This window comes from Sapajus apella, unplaced genomic scaffold (assembly GCF_009761245.1).
Source record: "Sapajus apella isolate SASKATOON/1434 unplaced genomic scaffold, GSC_monkey_1.0 scaffold227, whole genome shotgun sequence".
In the NCBI taxonomy this organism is placed as follows: domain Eukaryota; kingdom Metazoa; phylum Chordata; class Mammalia; order Primates; family Cebidae; genus Sapajus; species Sapajus apella.
The window spans coordinates 636787-660385 of NW_022437167.1; the positions used below are offsets into that span (position 1 = coordinate 636787).

The window sequence follows — 23599 nt, forward strand, 5'->3', positions numbered from 1 at the left end:
AGGCTGGAGTGCAGTGGTGTGATCTTGGTTCACTGCAACCTCCTCCTGCCAGGTTCAAGCAATTCTCCTACCTCAGCCTCTTGAGTAGCTGGAATTGCAGGCATGTGCCACCATGCCTGGCTAATTTTTGTATTTTTAGTAGAGATGGGGTTTCACCATGTTGGCCAGGTCGGTCTCGAACTCCTGGCCTCAAGTGACCCACCCACCTCGGCCTCCCAAAATACTGGGCTTATAGGCATTAGCCACCGTGCCTGGCCTATGCGCACTTTTCACATGTGCAAAGAGGCCCTGGGGATGCAGTGACCATCCTGAGGTCACACAGGGAGGGGGCAGCACAGCTGGGAGGGCGACTCGGGGTTCTTTAACCTCGGAGGCCCTCCCTACCCACTGGGCCACACATCCTTGCCATGGAAGGTCCTTCAAAGCCTTCCCCTGGGAGACAGGAGAGGTTCTGGAGGAGGGAGACAGAGCGGGGCAGCTTCTCCTCTTACCTCAGCCTCCTCCTTCATCCATCCTCCACCTGCTGCCTCCCCCATCTCCCAGCCTCCTCCCAGGTCCCCCTTCTCCCTCGCCACCCACTCTGGCCCTTTCTATCCTATCCCTTCCTGCCCACAACCTTGCCCTCTACCCTCCAACCTCTTACTCTAGCAAATAAGGGTGTTCCTTCATCTGAGAAGAATGAGGTTAAGACTCTTCGTGGCCCTGCTAGGGGACACAATTAGTGATTGGGGAAGGTAGAGGATAGGAACAGAGGCCAAAGGACGGACACAGACTCTGAATAACAGAAGATGATGCCCACCAGAAGGAGGGGGCCGGGGGGTTGGGGTGCATGGGCCAGCCCCGGCCAGCTTCGCTCTGCCCGGCTAGCCCTTCCCCCAGAGCTGGCCCAGCTGCCGGCCTCACGTAACCAGAGCCTGCCTGTTGCATCAGAGGCAGGCGGGCGACCGCGGGTAAACAGAGCAGCCCTCGGGGGGCCCCCGGGCTCCCCAGCCGCCTCCACACTCCCCGAGCCTTGTTCTACACTGTGGAGTGGAGGCAGAAGCCCCCAGCCTGGCCCAGGCCCCTGTGTGTCCTCTGGACACCTGAGTGTGTGGCACTAGGCAATGGATGGGACAGGAGGGCCCATGATGACACAGTGTGAATGCTATAGTTTTCATGTCCAAAGAGAAAGCTGTGCCCAGACCAGAGGTCCACACTGCCCATGTCACAGGTGGGTAAACTGAGGTGTGGGGAGAGACACGAGCCTCCCAGGCACCCTGTCTCAGTGTCCCCCACATCGGCATCTGCCACATGCCTTCCCCTGATTTTGGGAAACCAGCCGCTCTCGTCTCTGGAGGGGGTGGACACCTGGCAGCTTTACAGCACCCCTGCTCTCCATCCTCTGCCTGCTGTTCTGGCTTCACCTTCCTCATCTCCCCGGCCAGAGAATGTTCTGTGCTCTTCCTCTGCACATTTGCAAGTGCTGGTCCCTCTTGAAAAAGCCCTTCTCGGGTCTGACGCAGTGACTCACATCTGTAATCCCAGCACCTTGGGAGGCCGAGGTGGAAGGATCTCTTAAGCCCAGGAGTTTGGAACCAGCCTGGGCAACATAGCAAGACCTCTCTAAAAAAACCAAAAAACAGAATTAGCTCGGGGCATCCCTGTAGTCCCAGCTGCTGGGGAGGCTGAGTTGGGAGGATTGCTTGAGCCCAGGAGGTCGAGGCTGCAGTAAGCTATGATCATGCCACTGCACTCCAGTCTGGGCAATGAAGTGAGATCCTGTCTTGAAGGAAAAAACAAGAAAAGCCTTTCTCCTAGTGGCAAACTCCTACACGTACTTGAAAGCCCTACATAGACTGGGCACAGTGTCTCATGCCTGTAAGCCCAGCACTTTGGGATGCCAAGGCAGGCAGATCACAAGGTCAGGAGTTCGAGAACAGCCTGGCTAATATGGTGAAATCCTCTCTCTACTAAAAATACAAAAATTAGCCAGGTGTGGTGGCATGCACCTGTAGTCTCAGCTACTCAGGAGGCTGAGGCAGAAGAATCGCTTGAACCCGGGAGGCGGAGGTTGCAGTGAGCCTAGATCTTGCCACTGCACTCCAGCCTGGGTGACAGAGCGAGACTCCGTCTCAAAAAAAAAAGCCCAACACAAATGCCCCCTCTTCTGAGAAACCCTGACTCCTCTGGCACAGCCCTTGTCCCCCATTCTGGCCTGTCCCAGCCTCCTTCTGGCCCAGGCCTGACCCCCCAGGGCTAGAGGAATGCATGGAGCCCCTGCCCGCCCCAGATGGGGGGCTTCTCCAGAAGTGCCCATCCCAGAGCCATCTTTGTCCTGCAATTCTTTTCACACGGATGCATTCACCACCCCCCCTCTGAGCTTCCTCTGGGTCTGTCCTGTGCTGGGATCCCAGGGGAAGGGGTGGATTTAGAGGTCTGGGCTGGGGTCCAATCCTGGAAGGCCCCTCACAGCTGATCTTCAAAGTTTAGAAAACAGCTTCTAGCAAGGAGAGGGAAGGATGGGAGCGTGGTTGGTGGAAGCAGTGTGGTGGTCTTGGGATGGTGGAGAGGCGGACAGAGCGGGGTCGAGACACCAGAAGCAGCGGAGGGTCTGTCACTCCCTGTGGGGACACATGGGGACATATGTCTGGCCCCGGGAGGCACAGCTGAGGTCACACAGGCGACCCCAGAGCCCGGTCCTGCAGTCCCTCCATTCCGCTGACCTGCGAGGGTCAGCGTTGCCTGCGAGAAGGGCTTGATTCCTCCGGCCGACAGGGGCCGGGATCGGAGTCTTATTTCACGCAGGATGGAATTAATCCAGGCAAGTTAGGGCGAGTTAGGAACAGGTTTCGAGTTAGAGTTAGGATCACAGTAGGGTCAGGGGTCGGCAGCAAGGTCAAGGGCGCCCAGTGAGGCCGGGGAAAGCCTAGCCGGTCTGATCCAGCCCCCCTCTCTCCGTCCTGCTTCTTCCTTTTCCGCGCCCCCACCTCTGGCGCCCCAGCATCCTTTGGCGTCTGAGTCCCAGACCTCTGAACTCCCGGGGCGGGGCCGCGCCCACGTGCCCGCCCATCACCGCCTCCAGGGTGACACCCTCTATGCAAATAATCCCGCCCCACCCAATCAGCTCCCGGGGGCGGGGCCGCCCTGCTCCCAAGGCACCTGCGGCCGCGGGCCCCTGATCTTCGCGCAGCCGCCGCGGGTCGGTGCTCCCAGCGCCCCAGGGCCCAGGCCGAGCAGGTGCGTGTCGTGTCGGGTTGAGAGTCCTGCGGCGTCCTCTGAGCGGCTTTTGCGGACTGGGTAGGTTCTGGCGGTCCGGCTGTGCTGCTGGGCGTCCTAGGGTGGGGTGTGTGTCTGAAGGGGTGTGTGTCGTGGGGTGTGAGTCCCGGAGGTTGTAGTAGGAGGGGTTTGTGTCTCCAAGGAATGTGTGTCTGAAGGGTGTAGGTCTGGAAGTTGTGTGTCCAAGGGCTCTGCGTCTAAGGTTTGGTGTGAGTTGGGAAGTTGGAGAGTTAGTTGTATGTCCAAAATCGTGACGCTGTGAGCCCTGTTATGTGTCTGTGAGCTCTATGCTGTGACATGTGATGTCCCTCTCTCCTGGTGCACATCTCTTTGGCATTAGCGAGTCTCCTGGTGCACAACCAGACACAGGAAGCTGCTGTGGGTGTATGCGCGTTTGTCACAGCAGGACGGTAGGCACAAAGCCTTGGAATGGGGGAGCAACAGCTGCTGGGCTAACCCTCCTCCCTCTGCCCCAATGACTGTATCTGGGACTTGGGTACAGGAACAAGAATTGCAGCCCTCTGTGGTTGTTAGCACGACAAGGTGGTGGCAGCATTACTTTCATGGTGGCAGCCCTCCCTCCCTATCCCTTTTGGGGTCCAGGGCTGCAGATATGGGTGACCTGGGTCCCTGGCCACTCTTAACTCCAAGTTGCCGACCCAATTAGTCAGAAATAGCTGGCCAGGTGTGGTGGCTCATGCCTGTAATCCCAGCACTTTGGGAGGCTGAGGCAGGGGGATCACTTGAGCCCAGGAGTTTGACACTAGCCTGGGCAACATAGCAAGAACCCCTACTCTTAAAAAAAAAAAAAAAAATTTGAGACAGGGTCTCACTCTGTCACCCAGGCTGGAGTACAGTGGCAATCTTGGCTCACTGCAACCTCCACCTCCCAGGCTCAAGTGATTCTCCTGCCTCAGTCTCCCGAGTAGCTGAGATTACAGGCATGGGCTACTACCGCCCGGCTAATTTTTGTACTTTTAGTAGTGATGGGGTTTCACCATGTTCACCAGGCTGGTCTTGAACTCCTGACCTTAAATGATCCACCCACCTCAAGTTCCCAAAGTGTTGGGATTACAGGCATGAGCCCCTGTACCCAGCCTTTGAAAAAAAAATTTTTTTTTTTTTGCGATGGAGTTGTTCTTGTTGCCCAGGCTGGAGTGCAATGGTGTAATCTCGGCTCACCGCAACCTCCACCTCCCAAGTTCAAGCGATTCTCCTACCTCAGCCTCCTGAGTAGCTGGGACTATAGGCATGCCACCATGCCTGGCTAATTTTTTATATATTTTTTTCTTTTTTCTTTTTTTTTTAAAGATGGGGTTTCACCATGATGGCCAGGCTGGTCTTGAACTCCTGACCTCAGGTGATCCACCCACCCTGGCCTCCCGAAGTTCTAGGATTACAGGTGTGAGCTACTGCACCCTGCCTGATTTTTTGTATTTTTAATAGAGACAGGGTTTCTCTCCATGTTGGTCAGGCTGATCTCGAGCTCCCAATCTCAGGTGATCTGCCCTCCTTGACCTCCCCTAAAAAATTTTTTTTGAGACAGAGTCTTACTTTGTCACCCAGGCTGGTGTGCAGTGGCACATCTCGATTCACCGCAACCTCTGCCTCCCAGACTCAAGTGATTGATTCTCTGCCTCACCCTCCAGAGTAGCTGCGACTTCCAGCGTGTGCCACCATGACCGGCCATTTTTGCATTTTTTTATTTTTTATTTTTTTTTAAAGACGGGGTTTCACCATGTTGATCAGGCTGGTCTTGAACTCCCGACCTCAGGTGATCTGCCTGCCTTGGCCTCCAAAGTGCTTGGATTACAGGCGTGAGCCACCACGCCCGGTCCCATTTTTGCATTTTTTTTGTAGAGACAGTTTCACCATGTTGGCCGGACCAGTCTCATGCGACGTGCCCGCCTCGGCGTCCCAAAGTGATGGGATTACAGGAGTGAGGCACCTTGCCCGGCCAAAAAGATTTTCTTTTAATTCGGCGGGCGTGGTGGCTCATGGGTATAGTCCCAGCTAGTCGGGAGGCTGAGGCAGGAGGATCTCTTGATCCCAGGAGTTCGAGTCTGCAGTGAGCCTATGACTGGGCTACTGCCCTCCAGCCTAGGTGGCAGAGTGAGATCCTGTCTCTAAAAAAAGAAAAGAAAAGAAACAAAAAATAATAAGGCCTCAGGCTAGCCTGACCAAGAATCATCCCTGGGGAAGGGCAGGGCCCCTGGACCTTGGGCATTCGGGACAAGAACCCCCAGACTCTTGGAGGGAAGGAAACTGGATACAAAAAAGTATTTTGATTTCACAGGACCAGTGTGTGAGGACTGATTTCCAGAAGTCAAAGGGGCTTTCTAAAAAGGCAGCCTTGTTCCCTCACGTCCCCTGATGGGGGGAAGCTTGGCCTCCAGCAAACAGAATTTCAGGACATGTAGGATCTGGGGGTGTCGCCTTAGAGAGCAGGAAGCTGGTTTTCAGGAGGCAAGGCTAAGGGCAGGTAATGAGACTAGACCTCTCAGAAAAAGGATAGAGCTGAAGGCCATGCCTCAGCACTGCCCTCCCAAAAGAACACAGGCCGGGGATGAGGCACCCAGCTTCCTTTCCCTCCTCTCTGTGTGACCCCCAACAGGTAGCTGCCCTTCTCTGAGCTTTGTGACCTGAGCAAGTTGAACCCAGTCCTGCTTGCTCATCCCAACAAATAATTTATTTGGTTAAACTATGACCCAACCAGGTGGACATCTAGAAAATGCAAATTCAGAAGAGAAAGGGAATTAAAAACATTTGTTCACCCCAAACTTGGATGCAATGAGTGTAGACATGTTGGGTGTCTGGCCTTATGGAAGAAGAGGTCTGGGTTTTTTTCTTTCTTTTTTTTTGAGACGGCATCTTGCTCTGTTGCCTAGGCTAGGGTAAAGTGGGGTGATCTTGGTTCACTGCAACGTCTACCTCCTGGGCTCAAGCGATCCTCTTGCCTCAGCCTCCTGCGGAGCTAGGAATACATGTTCACACCAGCACTCCCAGCTTTTTTTTTTTTTTGAAACAGAGTCTCACTCTGTTGCCCAGGCTGAAGTGCAGTGACACAATCTCGGCTCACTGCAACCTCCGCCTTCTGGGTTCAAGCGATTCTCCTGCCTCAGCCTCCTGAGTAGCTGGTTTACAGGCGCCCACCACCACTCCCGGCTAATTTTTATATTTTTAGTAGAGACAGGGTTTCACCATGTTGGCCAGGCTGGTCTCGAACTCCTGACCTCAGGTGATCCACTCGCCTCGGCCTCCCAAAGTGCTGGGATTACCTGCATGAGCACCACTCCTGACCTGTGCCCAGCTAATTTTAAAGGCAGTTTTCATAAAGATGGGGTCTTCTACAGCCTGACCAACATGGTGAAATCCTGACTCTAAAAAACATAAAAATAATAAAGATGGGATCTTCCCATGTTGCCCAGGCTGATCTTGAATTCCTAGACTCAAGCAATCCACCCACCTCAGCTTCCCAAAGTTCTAGGATTATAGGTGTGAGCCACAGCACCTGGCCTGTTTTTATTTATTTATTTTTTTATAGAGACAAGGTCTCCCTATGTTGTCAGGCTGGTCTCGAACTCCTGGACTAAAGCAGCTCACTCATCTCAGTCTCAAAGTGCCGGGATGAGAGGGGTGCGCCACCACGCCTTGCCCTTCTAGAAGATTCGAGGCACAGAGTCATTTGGAGACAGATGTCTTTCTTTTCTTGAGTGTTGCAATCATGGCTCACTTCGACCTTGAACTCCTGGGCTCAAGCGATCCTCTCACCTCAGTCTCCAGGGTAGCTGGGATTGTAGGAAGGTGCCACCATGCCTGGCTTTTTTTTTTTTTTTTTAATCTTTTTAGTAGAGATGAGGTCTCCCTATGTTGCCCAGGCTGGTCTTGAACTCCTAGGATCAAACGGCCCTCCCACCTCGGCCTCCCAAAGTGTAGGATTACAGGCATCAGACATCACGCCCAGCCAGATGTCATTTTTCTGAGACGATTTAGAATGTGTGTGGGATCCCTTTTGGGGTCAGGGAACTCGCCCCAGCTCAGCCTGTGAATCCCCATGGGGCGTACGAGGAAATTAAATCCCATTTCTCAGCCCCCAAAGGGCCTCTCTGGGGCTGCATCTCGGGGACCTGTGTGGTTACCCTGACACTCAGGGGCCCAGGATCGAGTTCCTTGGACCCTGTGACAGTGATTCTGGGCCGGACAAGCCCAGGTCCACTTCCCAGCCTGGGTGGGGGTGGTGAGATTGAGGTGCCATGGATGGCCCTGGGGTACAAGCCAAGGCTTGAGTGGGGATCTGGGGGTCTCGCCATGTGGCTCTGGAAGAAGCCTGCCCACTCCTGTGTAAAACAGGGCAACTGCCTCTGCTTCCCTGGGCTGTCTGGGGGTCAGGCAGGCCTTTTTTGTTTGTTTGTTTGTTTGAAACAGAATTTTGCTCTTGTTGCCCAGGTTGGAGTGCAGTGGCGGGGTCTCGGCCCACTGCAACCCCTGCCTTCCGGTTTCAAGTGATTCTCCTGCCTCAGCCTTCCTAGTAGCTGGGACTTCAGGCGCCTGTCACCACCCCCGGCTAATTTTGTATTTTTAGTAAAGACGGGGTTTCACCATGTTGGCCAGGCTGGTCTCGAACTCCTGACCTCGTGATCTGCCTGCCTTGGCTTCCCAATGTGCTGGGATTACAGGGGTGAGCCACCGAGCCCAGCCCAGGGAGGTCTTATATGTAAATGAGGTGGGGTGTGGGCCCAGGCAGACAGTAGGCGCTCAATAACAGAAGGTCCCATCTGGACTGTGACCATGTGGAGGTGTCTGTGAGCCCCATCCAGGCCCCTTCCTCTCCGCCCCCTGCCAGGTGCTGTTTCTCTCCAGGCCCAGGTTCACCCAAGGTCAAGGTGGGGCCTGGGGATGTGGATTGTAATAAAGAGTCATGGCTGCCGTGGACAGGGGCCTGCCTTGCCCACCGTCCCAGGCTGCAGCCTGCCTGGTCCAAGCCCTACCATCCCTAGCTGGATACTGGCCTGGCCTCCTGCCCCAACAGGCCCTCTCCCACAGCAGCCACAGGGTCTTCTGAAAATCCTGAATCAGACCACAGTCCTCCCCTCCTCACATACCTTCCATGGCTCCCTATTGCTCCACGGTCCACATTCTCTCTGTCTCCCAGTGTCTCTCTGACCTTCTCTGTCTCTGGCCACCCCTTGCTCACTCCACCCCCGCCACATGGAGCTTGCCTGCTCCTGGAGCCCACCTGTCCATCAGTCCCGCCTCAGGGCCTTTGCACCTGCCATCATGTCCACCAGGCAAGCTGGCTCCCACCTCTCTGAGACACCTCAGAGACAGGGTCTCACTCTGTCACCCAGGCTTGAGTGCAATGGCGCAGTCTCGGCTCACTGCAACCTCCACCTCCCGGGTTCAAGCATTTCTCATACCTCAGCCTCCTGAGTAGCTGGGACTACAGGCGCGGCGCCCCTTCATGTCACCACCCTATGCCTGATATCCTGTCCTCCTCGAGACCACCCCTCTGCAGAGAGGCCCTCCTGGACCCTCTGTCCAAAGCAGCTCTCTCCCTGCCACCCTCCGCTCCCTCCCCCTGTTGAATTTCTTCTTCAAAGGCCTTTTGCCCAGATACGGTTATGTGGCCACTGTTGCCTCCTCCATCAGACTGGATGATGGGGGAGGCCTGGCTCTGTCTACCCCCTGCTCCTGCATCCCCGGCACCTGATGGGCTCCCAGACATTTCTGTGGGAAGACATTGGGGGCTGGCAATGTCCTAAAGCCCCATCTCGGGGTCCCTGCTGGCTGCATCTTGGGGCTGCCAGGCTGTGCACAGAGTCCCTTCTGCCCAGCGCTGACAGATGTGCTAATTTCCCAAACAGGGAGGCTGGGGTGTCTGGGGACAAATTTCTGAGGCCCCACAGGGAGATCTTTCTCTGGAACAAAGAGAGGAAAACCTCGGGCTGTCCCTGCAGCCACTACTGTGGCTTAGGGGACATCAACGGGGGCCTTAGAGGGCCTTGGACTCCAGCCCCCATGGGGACAGCGGAGTCAAATTCAGAGTGCGGGGTCTCTCTTGGCTCCAGGTGCTGGGCGACCTCCGCCTCCCGGCTTCAAGTGATTCTCCTGCCTCAGCCTTCCGAGTAGCTGGGATTATAGACGTGCACCATCATGCCAGGCTAATTTTTGTCTTTTTAGTAGAGACAGGGTTTCACCATGTTGGCCAGGCTGGTCTCGAACTCCTGACCTCGTGATCCACCCACTTCGTCTCCCAAAGTGCTGGGATTACAGGCCTGAGCCACCACACCCAGGCTGGAACAAGCCTTCTCGGCAGGTGAGGGTGCCTATGCCAGGCCAGGTTTGCTGTGGATGGTCGTCTGGACGTGGTTTTCTCCCACACTGGGCAGTGGGACCTTTGGAGGGTCAGTTTCTTGGTGTGAGAGCAGCGTCAGTGCCGTCCAGTTGGCGGTTTTGCTGTGAAGGTTGTTTAGAGCAGGGGCCACAAACTGGCAGCCTGTGGGCCAGACAGGGCCTTAAATTTGTTGTGTGAGCCATGAGGTGTTTCAGTGGGAAGTGAACAAGTAGTCTGGGCGCGGTGGCTCACGCCCGTAATCCCAGCACTTTGGGAGGCCGAGGTGGGTAGATTGCTTGAGCTCAGGAGTTCGAGACCAGCCTGGGCAACCTAGTGAGACCCTGTCTTTACAAAAAATAAAATGTCAAAAAATCAAAAAATTAGCCACGTGGAGGGGCGGGCATCTGCAGTCCCAGCAACTCCAGAGGCTGAGGCACGAGATTGGCTTGAACCCGGGAGGCGGAGGTTGCAGTGAGCCAAGATTGTGCCACTGCACTCCAGTCTGGTGGCAGAGCAAGACCCTGTCTAAAAAAAAAAAAAAGAAAAAAAAAAAACAGAAGATGGAGCAAGTTACCAGTGTTTCTTCCGTTTGTGAAGTAGTTGTTTGCTCACTGATTCAAGGACAGGTGACTGAGGGCCTTCTACGTACTAGATGCTAGGGAGCCAACAGGGCGAGAGGCTCATCAGAGAAAGCAATAAAGAAACACACAGCAGGCTGGGCGCCGTGGCTCACACACACCTGTAATCCCAGCACTTTGGGAGGCCAAGATGGGTGGATCAAAAGGTCAGGAATTCGAGACCAGCCTGGCCAAGATGGTGAAACCCTGTCTCTACTAAAAACAGAAAAATTAGCTGAGCACAGTGGCGGCCGCCTGCAATCCCAGCTACTCAGGAGGTTGAGTTAGGAGAATCACTTGAACCTAGGAGACGGAGGTTGCAGTGAGCTGAGATTACACCATTGCGCTCCAGCCTGGGCAACAAGAGTGAAACTCCGTCTCAAAAAAAAAAAGAAAAGAGAAAGAAACACACACTAAAAAATCTGTTAGGGATGGGTGCTGCAGAAATAGTTGAATTTGGCCAGGCATGGTAGCTTACACCTATAATCCCAGCACTAAGGGAGACCGAGGCAGGAGGATCTCTTGAGGCCAAGAGTTCAAGACCAGCCTGGGCAACACTGGGAGACCCCAGATCTACGAAAAAGTACAAAAATTAGCCAGGTGTGGCATCTTGCACCTGTAATCCCAGCTACTCCAGAGACTGGGGTGGGAGGATCGCTTGAGTCTAGGAGGTCCAGGCTGCAGTGAGTCGAAACCACGCCACAGCACTCCATCCTGGGTGACAGAATGAGACCCTGCCTCAAAAAATTAAAATAGGCCGGGCATGGGCTCATGCCTGTAATCTCAGCACTTTGGGAGGCCAAGGTGGGTGGATCACAAGGTCAAGAGATCGAGACCAGCCTGGCCAACATGGTGAAACCCTTCTCTACTAAAAATACAAAAATTAGCTGGGCATGGTGGCGCACACCTGTAGCCCCAGTTACTCGGGAGGCTGAGGCAGGAGAATCGCTTGAACCCGGGAGGTAGAGGACGCAGTGAGCCGAGCTCACGCCACTGCATTCCAGCCTGGCGACAGAGTGAGATGCCGTCTCAATAAATAAATAAATAAACAAAAAATTAAAATAAATATTAAAGATTGGTGCTTCCAGAAAGAGGGTTTTCTGGTCTTTGGAGGACACAGAGACACTCTTGGACTTGGGCAAACCTAGAAGGGTGTCCCGGAGTCTGGCACAACCCAGGGAAAGCGAGAGTCATGGGCAAACGGGGGGTCAGTTTGGGGCTGCTGTTGCAGATGGCCCCAAAGGGGCATAAGGTGGACTGGGAGTCTGCTGGTAGATGACACCTTTTCTTTCTTTTTTCTTTTGAGACAGAGTCTCACTCTGTCACCCAGGCTGGAGTGCAGTGGTGTGAGCCGGGTTCAAGGGATTCTCCTGCCTCTCGCAGTAGGAAAGTGGCGGGGTTAGGATTTGAATCCTGGACTGACGGGGCCACAGCCCCTGCCCTGGCCTCTCTGTGCGTGGCCAAAGTGAGATCCTGGAGCAGAGCGGGGTGGGGGAGTGCCATGGGGGTCCCCTGGACTCCTCATCCTGCCCTCAAACAGGAGCTGTCCCTTCCAGGAGCAGGCCCAGGGAGAGGTTGGAAGGCGGTCCGAGGGCTCCCCACTGGGCCTCAGTTTCCCCATGGACGCCAAAGGGACCTCCATGGGTCCTTCTCCAGCTGGAGCAGTCTAAGATTCCTGGATTCACACACTACCCATTCACATCTATGCCCGCAGCCTGCATTTCAGTGGTTGGAGACCATCCTACCTCGGGAAGGAAGCCAGGCCTGTGAGGTGGCTCACACCTGTAATCCCGGAACTTTGGGAGGCTGAGGCAGGAGAATAGCTTGAGGTCAGAAGTTCAAGACCAGCCAGTGTGACAAAGTAAAACCCCGTCTCTATAAAAAAAAAAAAAAATCTGGGCATAGTTCAGGTAAAAATTGGGTATGCATCTGTAGCCCCAGCTACTGGGGAGGCTGAGGAGGGAGGATTGCTTAAGCCCAGGAGTTGGAGGCTGCAGTGAGCTATGATGGCACCACTGCACTCCAGCCTGGGCAACAGAGCGAGACCGCATCTCAAAAAATAATAATAATTAAAAAGAAGAAACCCAGCCAGGTATGGTGGCCTGTAATCCCAGCACTTTGGGAGGCCGAGGTAGGCAGATCACATGAAGCCAGGGGTTCGAGACCAGCCTGGCCAACATGGCGAAACCCCACCTCTACTAAAAATACAAAATTAGCCGGGCATGGTGGTGCATGCCTGTAATCCCAGCTACTGGGGAGGCTGAGGCAAGAGAATCGCTTGAACCCGGGAGGCAGAGGCTGCGGTGAGCTGAGATTGCGGTACTGCACTCCAGCCTGGGTGACAGAGCAAGACCCTGTCCTCACAAAAAAACAAAAAAGAAGAAAACCAGGGTGTGGGTGATATCACTGCAGTGATGGGGGGGGCCCACCTGTGTGATGGGGGACCAGCATAGACTGGGGGGAGTCTATATGTTTGCAAGAGTCTGCATGTGTCTGGCGGGCGGGGTGGGGGGGGCGGAACTCCACCTTGTTGAGGAGGAAGGGATCTTTGTGTATTCGGGGGACAGCCATGTGTTCAGGAAGATCTGTATGTGCCTGGGGCGAGTCTGTGCATTTGGCAGATAGGCATGTGTTGGGGCATCTGGATGAGTGTGAGTGTTTTGGGGAGTCTGTCTATGCAGAGGGACCAGGGTGTATTTTGGAGGAATCCTTGTGTATTTGGGGGATCTGTTATGTTTCAGGCACCTGTGGGTTTTGTGCGGCTCTGCTTATGTTTGGGGGTCTCCGTGTGTGGGGAATATTTCTAACTTCCGTTATGCCCGTACAAGGATGGAGTGACCCCAACCCCGTCCGCCGCTGTCCCCCAGCACCCTGCCAGGGACTTCTCGGGGCCGTCACTCTAAGCTGGGTTTCCCCGGGATGGAGAGGTGACCCCAAGGCCTTCTGAGGGACATCAGGGCCCAGTGACCACAAATGCTCCCCGCATCTATCAAGTACCCCACTGTGAAGCCCCTCCCCTCCGTTCAGCCAGGTGGCCCCTGCTGCCCCCCACTTTCTGAGGGAGGAAACTGAGTTCCAGAGAAGCTAGGTGACATGAGATTACTGCTGGAGCCCACCCTCTCCTCTAAGTCCCCGAGGGCAGATGCGGGGATCCAGGGACCGCTGTGCACTGAGCCAGGCCGCCAGGTCACCTAGGTGCCCCCCACCTGGGCACCACCTCCCCAGGCCCCCAGGCCCCCAGCCCCCCAGCGGGCCCAGGACTCTGGCTGGGGAGGGAGGGTCGCCTGCAGCTGGGGTCTGAGCCGCTGGAGCCCCCAGGAGAGGGGAGGGGTGTCCTGGCTTTCCAAGGGGCTCTTCCTGTGGCCCGTAATGAGGTACTTGGGGAGCAGGTGATGAAACCACAGCCCGGGTTGCGTGAGGCGGGGCCGCAGGCCTGATTGGCTGCAGAGCCGGGGAGCAGCGCCCCTCCCCGCTTCACCGCCTCCCGCGGGCCCTCCCCTCCCCCCAGCCCACCCCACCTGCCTCTCACTTCTCCTTTCCCGGCCTAGGTTCCTCCGGCAAACCGTGGCCTGCCTGCGGGCTCAGGGGCCTGGCGGAGTGATCAGTTCGTCCCCCCCGTAAAGTCCCGCTGGGGTGCCAAGAAAGGGAACTCGACTTGTTCCTGATCCTTTCTCTTAGACCCCTGCTGCAAAGCCTGTGAGGTTAGGGTCCTGTGACCCATTTTACGGGGGAGGAAGCGGCAGCTGATGACAGTGTTTCAAGGTGGTCTTGCAGGATCCTGCACTGACTCAGCGCCCCCAGTTCCGAGGACCGGCCCTTCTTCCTTTTGGCTTCCCAGAAGCCAGAAAAAAACGTTCAGTAGGGGCCCCAAGCGCGGTGGCTCAAGCCTGTAATCCCAGCACTTTGGGAGGCGGAGGCGGGCGGATCGCTTGAGGTCAGGGGTTCGAGACCAGCCTGGCCAACTTGCCGAAACCCCGTCTCTACCAAAAATGTAAAAAATTAGCCGGGTGTCGTGCTGCGCGCCTGTAATCCCAGCTACTCGGGAGTGTGAGGCAGGAGAATTGCTTAAACCCGGGAAGCAGCAGTTGCAGCAAGCCGAGATCGCCCCACCCCCCTCGGGCGTAAAAGACAACGCCCCCCTAAAAAAAAAAAAAAAAAAAAAAAAAAAAAAGAAGTCACTAGATCCCCTCTCCTCACCTGCTCCCCAGGTGGTGGAAGAAGGATTCCCATCCCCAATTAACAGGGGAGAAAACTGAGTTCTACCACGTAGAGAGGCCAGAGGGGAAGGGTCAGTGGGAGGGATTCCTTTCGGCACCCCATCTCCATTACTAGGGGGCCAAGAGACCTCGCCAGGCTGGGGAGATGATAGGCTATGGCTTGAAGGACTTCGGGGTAATGTTTGTTGATTGACTTAGTGACCACAGATACTGCCAGAAAGTTTCTGATGCCTCTGCACTCTGAGCTCTTTTGTCCTCCCAGTTCCCCCTGGCCCCCGACATCGCTCAGGCCTGGGACCAGCAGGCTCATCTTGTATCCCAGGCCACCAGCCATCCTGCCCCTTGGTCACCAAATGAACAGTCCACTTCTGCCCAGGTGTCACCCCCGTCTCCATTCAAACTCCGTATTTCCCACTGGCACAGCCTCTTCCTGTTACCTCACACCAACCTGAACAGACACTGCTCCCCACAGCAGCCATAAGCAGCAGGGAGCTCTTTTATTTTTAGAGACAGGGTCTCACTCTGTCACCCAGGCTGGAGTGCAGTGGCCCACTCACAGCTCACTGCAGCCTCCACCTCCTGGGCTCAAGTGGTCCTCCCGCCTCAGCCTCCCAAGTAGCTGCGACTGCAGGCAGGTACCACTATGACCGGCTAGATTTAAAGAAGAAAATTTTTTTTTGTCAGTGTACTTTATTAAAAATAAATAAATAGCCGGGCGTGGTGGCTCACGCCTGTAATCCCAACACTTTGGGAGGCCGAGGCGGGTGGATCACGCACGAGGTCAAGAGATCGAGACCATCCTGGTCAACATGGTGAAACCCCGTCTCTACTAAAAATACAAAAAATCAGCTGGGCATGGTGGCGCGTGCCTGTAATCCCAGCTACTCAGGAGGCTGAGGCAGGAGAATTGCCTGAACCCAGGAGGCGGAGGTTGCGGTGAGCCGAGATCGCGCCATTGCACTCCAGCCTGGGCAACAAGAGCGAAACTCCGTCTCAAAAAATAAATAAATAAATAAATAAATAAAATAAAAAATAATTTTTTTTTTTAGGCTGGGCACAGTGGCTTATGCCTGTAATCCCAGCACTTTGGGAGGCCAAAGTGAGCGGATTACCTGAGGCCAGGAGTTCAGGCTGGCCAACATGGTGAAACCCTGTCTCTACTAAAAATGCAAAAATTAGCCAGGCACAGTGGCGGGTGCCTGTAATCCCAGCTACTCAGGAGGCTGAGACAGGAGAATAACTTGAATCCATGAGGTGGAGGTTTCAGTGAGTTGAGATTGTCCACTGCACTCCTGTCTGGGTGACAGAGCGAGACTCCGTCTCAAAAAAAAAAAGAAAGAAAATTTTCCTTTTGAAATAAATCATACAAAGAAAAATGCACAGATCACTAGAGTTGAGCTCAACACATTTGCACATACTGAATACATCTGTGCACCCAAACCTTGGACCCAGGGACAGGACGTCCCCAGCCCCTGGGACTTCCCCCTTGGGGCACTGCCTAATCACAGCCTCTGCTCAGGTGACCGCTGTGCTGTCTGATGTCCATCAGCATCAGTGAGGGGGTTTTTTTGTTTGTTTGCTTGTTTTATTTGTTTTGTTTTGCTTTTTTAACATGGAGTCTCGCTCCGTCACCCAGGCTGGAGTGCAGTGGTGCGATCTCGGCTCACTGCAACCTCCACCTCCTGGGTTCAAGCGATTCTCCTGCCTCAGCCTCCCAAGTAGCTGGGATTACAGGTGCCTGCCACCACACTTGGCTAATTTTTGTATTTTTAGTAGAGATGGGGTTTCACCATGTTGGCCAGGCTGATCTCAAACTGCTGACCTCAAGTGATCCTCCTACCTCGGCCTCCCAAAGTGCTGGGATTTCAGGCATGAGTCACCGCGCCCCACCTCATCAGTGAGTTTTGATTGTTCTGAAACTTCATGTAAATAAGATCACACAGTGCGTCCGCTCGGTGGAGTCCAGGATCGTCAAGTTAGCCAGTGGTCTCTGAGATTCATCCACGTGGTTTCGTGGAGTGAGAGAGCAGCCCTTTTCTGTACTGTCTGTAACTGATCAGGGAGTCGATGAGAATGTGTTGATGAACTCTCGCATTAAGGGCTTCCGGATTGATTCCAGTTTGAAGCGATGATGTACGAAGCTTCAGAAAACATTCTTGTCTGTGTCCTTGGGTGCAGCTGGACACATATCTCTTGGGCAAATATTAAACCTGGAGGAGCGGGATTGCTGGGTCACAGGGTAGCCCTCTGTTCAGATTTAGTAGATATTCAGATTTAGTAGCTGTCCAAGTGATTATCCCTTTTTCATCTACCACCAGCCATGCGTGAGAGCTGGACGTGGAAAAGCTTGCAAGATCGTCGTTCCCTGTAACCTTGAACTCCTGGGCTCAAAGGATCCTCCCGCCTCAGGCTCCCGCATAGCCAGGACTACAGGTGTGTGCCACCGCATGCAGCTAACTTTGACTTTTTTTGTAGACAGGTTCTCACTATGTTGCCCAGGCCGGTCTCCAATTTCCAGCCTCAAGCAATCCTCCTGCCTCGGCCTCTCAAGTATCTGGAAGTAGCTGGGAGTGGCCAGGAGTTCGAGACCAGCCTGGGCAACATAGCAAATCCCCGTCTCTACAAAAAACTCTTTAAACTTTGCTGGGTATGGTGGCATGTAGCTGTAATCCCAGCTACTCGGGATGCTGAGGCTGGAGGATCGCTTGAGCCCAGGAGTTCAAGGTTGCAGTGAGCTATAATGGCACCGCTGAACTCCAGCCTGGGCAACAGAGGAAGACTCCATCTCAAAAACAAAAACAAAAATGACTTGGGCAGATCCTGTCTATTTCAAAGATCTAAGTTCGTTGAAATAACATTGCCCTTTCCTGTTCTGTGAGATTTGAGGAAATATCTATAAAACCACCTGGGCCTGTTGCCTTAAAACATGTTTTTAAATTATTATTTTAATTTTGAAATTATTATTATTATTATTTTTGAGGTGGAGTCTTGCTCTGTTGCCCAGGCTGGAGTGCAGTGGCACAATCTCGGCTCACTGCAAACTCTGCCTCCCGGGTTCAAGTGAGTCTCCTGCCTCAGACTTCCAGGTAGCTGGGATGACAGGCGCCAGCCACCACGCCAAGCTAATTTTTGTATTTTTAGTAGAGATGGGGTTTCATGGTGTTGACCAGGCTGGTCTTGAACTCCTGACCTTATGATCCGCCCACCTCAGCCTCTTAAAGTGCTGGGATGACAAGTGTGAGCCACCGCGCCTGGCCGAAATTATTATTATTTTTTAGAGACAGAGTCTCTCTCTGTTGCCCAAGCTAGAGTGCAGTGGCTCAAAGCTCACTGCAACCTTGAACTTCATTGCCTTAAAACATTTTTTCTTTTTAGAGATGGGGTCTTGCTGTGTTGCCCAGGCTGGTCTTGAACTGCTGGGTTCAAGCAATCTTCCCTCCTCAGCCTCCCAAAGTGCTGGGATGACAAGTCTGAGCCACCGTGCCTGGCCCACTTTATTGCCTTTTTAATGGTGGGTCCGGAGTCACTTTTCTGATCTTCTATGGTTGTGGGTCTACCTAAGCTTTCTACATCTTCTGAGGTCAGCTTGGCTCAGTGACTGACACAAGTTGATGCTTAATAAATGCTAAGTATGGGGGTGTGACCAAAGGGGTAGGAACGAAGGCTGGACTCTTAGTGTCAAATGTCCACCTCCCTCTCCTTTTGCTCAGGCTCCCGTTCAGTCTCTGCATCTACATCCAACTACATGCCTCCTCCCCCAAGAAGCTCTCCTGGGTTTCTCCTCCTGTTCTTTCTTCCCTGCCCCATTCCTTGGTCCATAGGTCTACCTCTCTACCTCTATGCTGGGCAGACACCACAGCTCTCTGCCTTCTGGCCGGACAAAGCGGGAAGAGTATATATGTGCAGAAGAGGCCTTCCCCAAACCTCAGCTTCCCCCCTCGTGCCTGGCACATTCAGCCTGCTCCGCCACCTCCCCCAGCAGTTCCGATCACACCAACATCTGGAGAATGGGCCACCAGGGTCTGTCTGCGGCTCCGGCAGGGATTTGCATGTGACTACAAATATACATGCACGCTCTGGGCCTGCCGCCTCCGCGTTCTTTGCCTGGCCCTTCACACCTGGGGCCGAGACAGGTCAACGCTGGGTGGCTGAATTTGCATGCGCATGTATTTCTGGGCAGGGTATCAGCTGGGGCAGCCTGAGAGGAAGTTGTTGAGGGAAGCTGTGGGGTTGTGGAGGGGGTCAGTGACATCTCTCTCACCAAACCTTACTGTCCATTCCTGGTCCTGATCCAGAGAGGCCTTTAGCCTGGAGGAGACAAATCCGGATACATATATAGATACATGTATATACCTCCAACACCGTGGAGTCTGAACTGGAGGAGCAGGATAGTGACTATGAGAGTCCAGAGGAATGGCAGGGAGGACTCCTAGAGGAATGGACTTTTTGAACTGGGTTTTGATGTTTGAATAGGAGTTGGCTTGGTGAAGAAGGGGAAAAGGTCCTTCTAGTCAGAGATATTTACTGAAGAGAGAGAAGCGGGCAAGAGCTCATTTGGGAGGGGGACTTGAATGACAGGCTGGGTGCTGGAACTTTCTCATAAGGGCAGTGGGGAGCCATGGAGGGTGTGTGAGCGGGAGAGGGCCATGCTCAGAGCTGTGTGTTGGGTAGATGCCTCAGGGGCTAGAGTGGAGGATGGCTTTGGTTCCAATGTCACTGGGGTTCGGGAGAGTGAAACTCCTGCATCAGTCAGACCTGGCTTGAGAGTTGGTGGAAGGCCGGCTCGTTGCTGGAGGACTAACGTGCCCTGGAGGACAGTGACTGAAAGTGCAAGGTACCGGCCTAGCGCAGAGGGGGCCCTACCCAAGTCTCTGTCCAGGCGGACGCAGCGCTTGCCTCCTCTCCAGCCGCCCATCACCTCCACCCCAGCCTCCAGCAGACCTGCTCCCCGTGGAAGACATGAGCTGAGTCTTTCTTTTTTTTTATTCACTCTGTTGCCAGGCTGGAGTGCAGTGGTGTGATCTCGGCTCACTGCAACCTCTTCCTCCCAGGTTCAAGCGATTCTCCTGCCTCAGCCTCCCGAGCAGCTGGGATTACAGGCGCGCGCCACCACGCCCAGCTCATTTTTGTATTTTCAGCAGAGACAGGGTTTCACCATGTTGGCCGGGATGATCTCGATCTTTTGACCTTGTGATCCACCTGCCTCGGCCTCCCAAAGTCCTGGGACTACAGACGTGAGCCACCGCGCTCAGCTGAGCTGAGTCTTAAAATAATAAACCAAACCCCATCTCTTCTTTGCTTAAAACCTTCTCATAGTGGCTCACGCCTGTAATCCCAGCACTTTGGGAGGCTGAGGCTAGCGGATCCCATGAGGCTAGAAGTTCAAGACCAGTCTGGCCAACATGGCAAAACCCTGTCTCTACTAAAAATACAAAAGTTAGCCAGGTGTGGCAGTACATGCCTGTCATCTCGGCTACTTGGATGGCTGAGGCAGGAGAATTGCTTGAATCCAGAAGGTGAAGATCGTGCCACTGTCCTCCAGCCTGGGTGACAGAGCAAAAGACTGTCTCCAAAAATAAAATATGTTCTCATAGCGCCACATCACTCTTAGACCAACTCCACAGCTCTCCTCCAGCTCAGAAGGCCACAGTGGACCAGGTGCAGTAACTCACACCTGTAATCCCAGCACTCTGGGAGGTCGAGGCAGGAGGATCACTTGAAGCCAAGAGTTTGAGACCAACCTAGACAGCACAGTGAGACTCCATCTCTACAAAAAGAAAAGAAAAATTGGCAGGGCGTGGGGGCATGCACCTGTAGTCCCAGCTATTCAGGAGGCTGAGGTGGGAGGATGACTTGAGCGTGGGAGGTCAAGGCCGCAGTGAGCTGAGATTTCACCACCGCACTCCAGCCTGGGCGACAGAGCGAGACGCTGTCTCAAAAACGTAAATAAATGTGGCCAGGCGCAGTGGCTCATGCCTGTAATCCCAGCACTTTGGGAGGCTGAGGTGGGCAGATCACTTGAGGCCAGGAGTTTGAGACCAGCCTGGCCAACATGGTGAAACGCTGTCTCTACTAAAAATACAAAAATTAGCCACGTGTGGTGGCGTATGCTGGTGATGGCAGCTATTTGGGAGGCTGAGGTGGGAGAATCACGTGAACCCGGGAGCGGGGGGTTGCAGTGAGCCGAGATCATGCCACTGCGCTTCAGCCTGGGTGACAGAGTGAGACTGCATCTCAAATAATAATAATCATCATACATTAATTAAATTAAAAGAAGGAAACCCAAATAAAAGAGGCCTAGAGTGGCCCAACCTCCGTGGCCTCACCCCCTCCCTCCCTCCCACCTCATAGCTGTTTCTTGGCCCTCCTCAGGGCCCTTGCACCTGCTGTTCCTTCTGCCTGGAACTCACTTCCTGTCTCAGCTCTCAGGGTCTCAGTGCAGAGAGAGACTTCCCAGCTCTCCCCCGTCACCTGACCTCTGCCCTCGCCGCGGTGTCTGTGTCTAAAATAGGGCCAGACGGAGTGAGAGGGGCTCCAGTCAGGTCTTCCATGCTTAAGAGACTCAGGCCCAAGCCCCAACCCTGCCACTGCTCTCATGGGACCCTGGGCGTCAGGGGCATTTCCGGAGTCATCTTGGCACTGGGACCTCCGGACCAAGGCCCCCCTCTAAACCCTAGGGACCCATCAGGGTGGGGGCAACACATCCCAGCCGTGGGAACAGGCCCGATTCCGGCTGGGGATTAAAATTAGCCCTGAAAGTTAAATTTAGCAAGTCAAGCCAGAGCGGAGGGGCTGGGACCCACAGCCTGGGCTCCGCATAGTTGTGGGGGCTCAGATACCCAGCCCAGAGAGGGAAGAGGGTGTGGCTGGAGTCACACAGCACACCACGTACGCCAGCTGAGGTGTCTGACACTTCTGGGCCCAGATAACGGAGGGTCTTGCCCGGACTGCTTCGGCAGGAGCCTGGGAAGCCCCTGTGGCCACTCAGAGAGCGATCTTTTTTTCTTTTTTTTTTTGTTTTTTTTTGAGACGGAGTTTCACTCATGTTACCCAGGTTGGAGTGCAATGGCCCGATCTCGGCTCACCGCAACCTCCACCTCCTGGGTTCAGGCAATTCTCCTGCCTCAGCCTCCTGAGTAGCTGGGATTACAGACACACACCACCATGCCCAGCTAATTTTTTGTATTTTTAGTAGAGACGGGGTTTCACCATGTTGACCAGGATGGTCTCGATCTCTTGACCTCGTGATCCACCCGCCTCGGCCTCCCAAAGTGCTGGGATTACAGGCTTGAGCCACCGCGCCTGGCTGGATTTCTTTTTTCTTTTTTTTTTTTTTGAGGTGGAGTCTCGCTCTGTCACCAGGCTGGAGTGCAGTGGCGCGATCTCTTTTGTCACTGCAACCTCTGCTTCCTGGGTCCAAGCGATTCTCCTGCCTCAGCCTCCCAAGTAGCTGGGATTACAGGCGCCCACCACCATGCCCGGCTAATTTTTGTAGTTTTAGTAGAGATGGGGTTTCACCATTTTGGCCAGGCTGGTCTTGAACGCCCGACCTCATGATCCACCCACCTTGGCCTCCCAAAGTGTTGGGATTACAGGCGTGAACCACTGTGCCCAGTGGTAATTTCTTTTTTTCCTTGAGAGGGAGTTTCACTTTTGTCGTCCAGGCTGGATTACAATGGTGTGATCTCAGCTCACCGCAACCTCCACCTCCTGGGTTCAAGTGATTTTCCACAGCCCCCGAGTAGCTGGGATTACAGGCCTGCACCACCACACCTGGCTAATTTTGTACTTTTAGTAGACAGGAGGTTTCTCCATGTTGGTCAGGCTGGTCTCAAACTCCAGATATCAGGTGATCCGCCTGCCTCAGCCTCCCAAAGTGGGCCCCTGCACCTGGCTTTTTTTTTTTTTTTTTTTTTTTTTGCGGTAGAGTCTTGGTCTTTCCCCTAGGCTGGAGCGAAGCAGCACCTCTGCCTCAGCTTCCCGAGTGGCTGGGATTACAGGCATACCCCATGACACCTGGTTAACTTTTGCATTTTTAATAGAGACGGGGTGGGCTGGCGCAGTGGCTCACGCCTGTAACCCCAGCACTTTGGGAGGCCGAGGCGGATGGATCACCTGAGGTCAGGAGTTCGAGACCAGCTTGACCTACATGGTGAAACCCTGTCTCTACTAAAAATACAAAATTAGCTGGCATAGTGGTGGGTGCCCATAATCCCAGCTACTCGGGAGGCTGAGGCAGGAGAATCGCTTGAATCTGAGAGGCAGAAGTTGCGGTGAGCTGAGATGGCACCACTGCACTCTAACCTGGGCAACAAGAGCAAAACTCCGTCTCATAAAAAAAAAAAGAGAGAGAGAGATGGGGTTTCAGCATGTTGGCCAGGCTGGTCTCAAACTCCTGACCTCAAGTGATCTGCCCGCCTGGACCTCCCAAAGTTCTGGGATTACAGGCATGAGCCACCGCGCCCAGCCTGATCTGGATTTCTCGAGAACTGATTGCCATGCCTGCTGGTGGGTGCTCAGTATTTCATGCCAGCCCATTCACAGCACAGTAAACTGAGGCTGGGGGAGAGGGCTTCTGTGCTGAGGGCCACCCTGAGGGTCAGAGGAAAGGCCTGGCTGGAGCGCAGGTCCATGTGACCCTGGAGAGGCCCCTCGCCTGAAGCCTCAGTTACCTGTGACGTGGCAAAGGCTGGGAGAGAGAGGGTGTGGTCACACAGTCGGCGGAGCGGGGATGTCCCCTGGGGTCTCAGGGGACATCTGTAGAGCGGGCCAACTGCTGCAGGACAGGTCACGTGATTCTGTTGTTCCCAGGAACCTGGCGTGGGGGTCGCTGGGGAAGGCCTAGACCCCAACATAGTCTAGCAGTCTCCTCCTTCTGGGACCCCCAGCGGGGTGATCTCACGTTTCCTTGAGGGGGTACAGGGTTTCTCCCAAGTCACCAAGTCGATGCCAGGTTCACACCCTGGCCTGAGGGCTTCGAGCTGGAGGCTGTTCCAGAGTGACTGAGTCCTCCTGTAAAGTGGGGTGGCATTGCTCTTCTTTTTTTTTTTTAAGACAGGGTCAGCCGGGCACAGTGGCTCACGCCTGTAATCCCAGCACTTTGGGAGGCTGAGGCGGGTGGATCACCGAGGTCAGGTGTTCACGACCAGCCTGACTAACATGAAGAAACCCCATGT

The 23599-nt window shown here is 54.3% G+C and overlaps 1 protein-coding gene across 2 annotated transcripts in view; it reads left to right on the plus strand.

Annotated features, from left to right (window-relative positions):
• The window catches only part of BORCS8 (BLOC-1 related complex subunit 8), a 45027-nt gene that overhangs the window by 20705 nt on the left and 723 nt on the right, over window positions 1-23599 (plus strand). The window contains exon 6 of one of the 2 annotated variants that reach the window (XM_032271271.1): window positions 6800-6811. The exons of the other annotated variant lie outside the window; for it this stretch is intronic. The gene's annotated coding sequence lies outside the window, so the exon portion shown is untranslated. Of the gene's footprint in view, window positions 1-6799; window positions 6812-23599 lie in introns of those variants that run through there. 2 annotated transcript variants of the gene reach the window in all.